At 37.2% G+C, this 6,319-nt stretch overlaps 1 pseudogene; it reads left to right on the forward strand.

Annotated features, from left to right (window-relative positions):
• Window positions 1-1,546: 1,546 nt before the first annotated feature.
• On the forward strand, window positions 1,547-1,881 carry LOC141511924 (large ribosomal subunit protein eL43-like; annotated as a pseudogene).
• Window positions 1,882-6,319: the final 4,438 nt, after the last annotated feature.

Below are 6,319 nucleotides of genomic sequence, written 5' to 3' on the forward strand. Positions count from 1 at the left end.
CATTTGGATTCTGCACTTTCATCCTTAGGATTATATCTCTCTCCCTGAAGAAGTTTGGAAGTCATTCCATCCACTGGGAAGAAATTTGAAAGTCAAATGCAACTATTTCATTTTTCTTTTTTTAATATTTAATATTTCTTTATTCTTGAATTTTACAATTTTCCCCCAGTTAGTCTTTACATTGTCTCCATGCTATGCATTGATCTAAAATGAATGTGTTGAGAAATAATATTCTTTTTTTTAAGATTTTATTTATTTTAGAGTTTTATAAATTTTCCCACAATCTTACTTCCCTCCTCCCCCCCACCCCCCACAGAAGGCAGTCTATTAGTTTTTACATTGTTTCCATGGAATACATTGATCCAAATTGAATGTGATGACAGAGAAATCATGTCCTTAAGGAAGAAACATAAAACATAAGAGATAGCAGGATCAGACAATAAGATATCAGGTTTTCTTCCTAAATTAATGGTAATAGTCCTTGGTCTTTGTTCAAACTCCACAGTTCTTTCTCTGGGTACAGATGGTATTCTCCATCTCAGACAGCCCCAAATTGTCCCTGATTGTTGCACTGATGGAATGAGCAAGTCCATCAAGGTTGATCATCACCCCCATGTTGCTGTTAGGGTGTACAATGTTTTTCTGGTTCTGCTTATCTGGCTCAGCATCAGTTCATACAAATCCCTCCAGGTTTCCCTGAATTCCCATCCCTCCTGGTTTCTAATAGAACAATAGTGTTCCATGACATACATATACCACAGTTGGCTAAGACATTCCCCAGTTGAAGGACAATTACTTAATTTCCAATTCTTTGTCACCACAAACAGGACTTCTATGAATATTTTTGTACAAGTGATGTTTTTACCCTTTTTCATCATCTCTTCAGGATATAGACCCAGTAGTGGTGCTGCTGGATCAAAGGGTATGCACATTTTTGTTGCCTTTTGGGCATAATTCCAGATTGCTCTCCAGAAAGGTTGGATGAGTTCACAGCTCCACCAACAATGTAATAATGTCCCAGATTTCCCACAACCCTTTCAACAATGATCATTATCCTTTCTGATCATATTGGCCAGTCTGAGAGGTGTGAGGTGTTACCTCAGAGATATTTTAATTTGTATTTCTCTAATAAGTAATAAGAGAAATCATATTCTTAAGAAAAAATAAAATATAACAGACAGCAAGATTACATAATAAGATAATTTTTTTTAATTCTTTCTCTGGATACAGATTCTCCATCATAGATACCCCAAAATTGTGCCTGATTGTTGCATTGATGGAATAAACAAGTCCATTAAGGTTGATCATCGCCCCCATGCTGCTGTTATGGTGTATAATATTTTTCTGGTTCTGCTCATCTAGCTCAACATCAGTTCATGTAAATCCTTCCAGACTTCTCTGAATTCCCATCCCTCCTGGTTTCTAATAGAACAATAGTGTTCCATAACATACATATACCACAGTTTTTTTAACCATTCCCCAATTTCACTCAGTTTCCAATTCTTTGCTACCATGAATAGAGCTGGGTGCACATTACCTTCTTTTCTCTCCAAACTGTAGCCCTGCGACTGGCAACATGGCTAAACGTACCAAGAAGTTTGGAATTATTGGTAAATATGGAACACCTTATGGTGCTCCCTCAGAAACATGATGAAGAAAATTGAAATTAGTCAACATGCCAAGTATACCTGCTCCTTCTGTGGCAAGACCAAAGTGAAGAGACAGGCTGTGGGTATCTGGTATTGTGGATCCTGTATGAAAACAGTAATTGGTGGTGCATGGACATACAATACCACCTCCGCAGTCACAGTCAAACCTACCATCAGAAGACTGAAGGAATTGAAAGACCACCAAAATCTTCTCCTTATCCATTATTTGTAGCCCATAGTCCAAAAATAAATCGGTTAATTTGTGGAATAAAAAATTAAAAAAAAATGGAGCTGCTATGAATGTTTTTGTACAAGTGATGTTTTTGAACTTTTTTCATGATCTCTTCAGGGCATAGACCCAGTAGTGGTATCACTGCATCAAAGGGTATGCACATCTTTGTTGCCCTTTGAGCATAATTCCAAATTGCTCTCCAGAAAGGTTGGATGAATTCACAGCTTCACCAACAATGCATTAGTGTTCCAGATATCCCACACCCTTTCTAACATTGAACATTATCCCCTTTCTAGTCATAGTGGTCAGTCTGAGAGGTGTGAGGCGGTTCCTCAGAGATGCTTTAATTTACATTTCTCTAATAAGTAATGATTTAGAGCAATTTTTCATATGACTTTGGATAGCTTTTATTCTCATCTGTAAATTGCCTCCACAATTGACCATTTGTCAATTGGGGAATGGATTTTTTTTAAATTTTATAAATTTGACTCAGTTCTCTATATATTTTAGAATATTTCATTTTTCTAATGAACTTTAAAAGAAAAATGCCATTTAATTATTTTCCTCATGGGGGCTAGAGAGGAAAAAGGAACCCAGTGTTTAGGGACTTAGCACTTTATCAGAAGAGAATTGTAGATTGTAGACTCCTGGAGAGGAAAGATTGTTTTTTTTTCAAATTATCAGTTCTTGGAACATAGTAGGCCCTTAATAAATATTTATTGATTGATTATTCATTGTATCCCCAGCACTTAGTTGTGTTTGACACATAGGAGGAGCTAAAAAGATGTTTACTGAATTGGATTGGATGGAAATCAAGATAAGGAGAGTAAGAGCAGGACTGGAGAGGTTTTTCAGTTTTCATAGCCTTTGCAAAGAAGGGGAAAACATAACCAGGGTTGATGCTGCAGATACAATTATGAACCCCCTCCAGGTAAAAAAAAACAACCCAGATAATCATAAGAGATCAGAGAGGGCAAATAAAGTCCCAATTAACCAAGGAGCAGTGGTAGACACAGTTCCAGGAAGCAGAGGTACAGTTAAGTAAGCAGGATTCATAGTGTTGCTGTAGTCTTTGAGTTACCATAGCAACTAGCTCTTGGACCAACTCAGTCAACCTCAAGGCTATGCAGATGCCAATTTGTTCAATAACAGAGGGCTTCTACACTTTTCTTATCTCCATCATTTCTTGATTCATGACTCACTGCTGATAAGGATCAGTTAATACTTAGAATCATCCTGGTTGGGACTTGTGGATGGCACAGGTAGGAGAATCTGGCTATGAAGATAAAGCTACCAGCCATTTCTCATTATGTGTAAAGTGAGTGTGAGTTCTAAACCATTTTTGAAAGCTGACAGTCTAGGTGAAACTCCCTGTCTCTCTTGAAGGCTCATTCTCCTATTCTTGGATCATATCAAGCTATAATTGACTTTCAATTCAACAAACAGTTTTTAAAGGCCTATTTATAATAGGCCTGTTATTGTCCTCACTTTACAGGAAGGTTGTCCTGGGGATCAATGTCTCCTTTTAGATCATCCAACCTCTTCTGATCACAGCCCCTCATCTTCCAACCAGTCTTCTAAGTACATCTAGTATTTCTAAAAACCTCCATTTTGGGAGAGGCTTAGGTGTATTTGAAACCTTTTTTTTTTTTGAGCCAATCTGAGTCATTTGGTTCTCTAAAGGTAGGTCTGGAATCTGGGTCCATAGGGTAATTTGGCAATGTATATTTAATGCCAGACTTAAAGTCAGGAAAACCTGAATTGATTCTAGTTTTAGTGACCCACTGAGTGACCCTGTATAAATCAGTTGACCTCTCTGACCCTTAATTTCCTCTACTGTAATGATACTTAATCAAAGGATTGTCATAATGAGCCAATGACATAATAATTGCAAATTCCTTTGCAAAACTTACAGTATTATATGTTAGATAATGCAACAACTAGATTCAGTTCTGAAGGAAAACGATCCCCTAAATACAGCGCTCAGATTAGTTTTCTTGAACTGTCTTTTTTTCTGACCTAATCTTGGAACCCTGGGGAGAATGTTAAAAATTTCTGTTTCTTTCATATCTAGGATTGGAAAAAATAGCTCTATTCAAAGTATTTCATCTGCAGTAAAAGTCAGTTTTTAAATAGTTCAAAGCTACTTATTTTCTCTCCAAAAAAATTCTAAACACAAAGGGATCACAAGCATGTATTTGCAAAAAACAAAACTTCTTAAACATAAAGCAATAGTTTGTAACTGTTAAATTCTCCAATGTGTTTGATATTTAAAATATTAAAACACATTTAAGAAAGCATATTATGCAACAGCTGAATATGCATCATGCTTTCAATCTTCACTTCTGTTATGCAAAGTTCAAACAATTCCCTCCATGTCCATGTCTTCTAGTATACAGGTAAGTGAATGGTCTCATCCTCCATCCTGTCAGTGGTCAATCTATTCAAGCCAGACTTCAGTAATTGTTGGAGGTTGTATATCTGGACTCAACATGTATGCTTTAGTTTCAAAGGGCTTTAAACCAGAGTTGACAATCTCTTGGACTAGTAAGGCTCCTAAATTTGCCTTGAACCAGATTAAAAATGTAACATAGATATGTTTATTTGTGGTTTTCTAAGTCTATATGCTAAATCCACAAGGATCCATTTATATTTGAGTTTGACACTACTATTATAAGGCCAACTAGGTGGTACAGGGAATAGAACATTAGTCATGGATTCATGACTTGAGCTCAAATACGACCTCAGACACTTGACACTAACTGTGTGACCTTGGGAAAGTCACTTAACTCTAACTGCTCACATCCAGGACCATCTTCAGCCATCCTGATTCATATCTGGCCACTGAACCCAGATGACTCCAGAGGAGAATGGTGATTTAGCATGTCTCCCCTCACTCAAATCCATTTCACTTTCAGGTAATGGCATCACCTCCCTGATGTCAAGCCTCTTCTGACATCATCATCATCAATGTTATAAGGCACAATGTAATAAAGATGAAGGAAGAATGGTCCCTCCCAAATCCCTTCACAGGAAGCCTATGGCTACACACACATTATAAGGAAGAAGCTGATTCCCTCTTTAGAATCTACTGAATAGTTCTTCCTGGCTCTGTAACCAATCCTCTTGAGGTAGACGATTGTTGCCATCAAAATGGGATCAAGGGACCAATAAAAGCATTATTTTGTCATTCCAACCCTTACTACATGATCATAATCATCATTATTATTATTGTCCTTAGATACTTGCTGTTCTCTTCTTTGTTAACAGATCAGTTAGTCTATCTTTTACTTTTTTCCCCTTGGCTATCTTTTCAACAGAAACACCAGGACAATCAACCACTCAGATCCTCTCCAGACAGATCCCCTGATGATGATATGAAATGTAAAAAGAACAGTAAAATAGCACTTTGATTCAGCAAATAGTTAGCAAAGCACTGTCCTGGGTCTAGAAATACAGAGAAATATATGTTTACCAGCTAATCTAATCCAATAGGGGAATGAGAACTGAACAGAGATAATTATGACATAGGAGACAAGAAAAAGTGGAAAGGAGAAGTCCAGACAAGGTACTATGAGAAACTTGGTGTGGCAAGATCACTTACAGGGAAGATTTGAAGACAGATTTGAATTAATTTACTTCAGGTTCTTGGGGAGCCTTCCTCCTCCCAATCCAAGCTGTTATGAAGTTGAGAAGAAAGATTTACCTAGACCAGGGCATGGTCTAGTTTATTCCTCCCATTTCTAGTCAATTCACCAGCAGAGCAGAAGACATTTAGGGAAATCTTGTTTACAAGGAAAATATGAAGTCAGAAAGAGGTTGTAACTCTTCATTTTTGTTTTGAGTCAGTTACTATAACCTTAATTCATCAACTGCATCTGGGTACACCACAAGTCTCTATCGTCTTGCCGCTAGACTTTGGTGACTCTGGAGGAGAGTGAGGATGATCACTTTGTGCAGTATTACCTCACTTAAATCATCACAATCTCAACCAATAGTTGGATCCTCAGGAAGATACTGCTAATCTCAGGGTTCTTGATTCACAATATTTTTAACATATGGGACTCCAGGGTCCCCTCTGTGTAAGTAAATTCAGTCTGCTTTTATCAAAAGCATTTATGAAGATGGTATAGTAAGAGCAATTGATAGAAAATAGTTTTCCTTTAATCCTAGGAAAAATTGACTAACAAATACCAAAGGATCCATAGGGAAAATGAGCATGAATTTAGATGTCAATAGTAGGGAAGCTCACATATTGCAAACATGTGTGGAAAGGGTTGCTCACTTCAGACCAAGAAGTTCTTTATATGGTCTTGGTATCTTCACAGAGCTCTCTTGGGGACAATGTCTCTAACAATGCTCTGATAAAAAGGGTACTTGTTGGATGGGATTTTGTTCAAAATTGTTGAACAAATGTTCATTAATGATAGTGACCTAT

The sequence above is a fragment of the Macrotis lagotis genome, chromosome 2, assembly GCF_037893015.1.
Source record: "Macrotis lagotis isolate mMagLag1 chromosome 2, bilby.v1.9.chrom.fasta, whole genome shotgun sequence".
Taxonomy (NCBI): domain Eukaryota; kingdom Metazoa; phylum Chordata; class Mammalia; order Peramelemorphia; family Peramelidae; genus Macrotis; species Macrotis lagotis.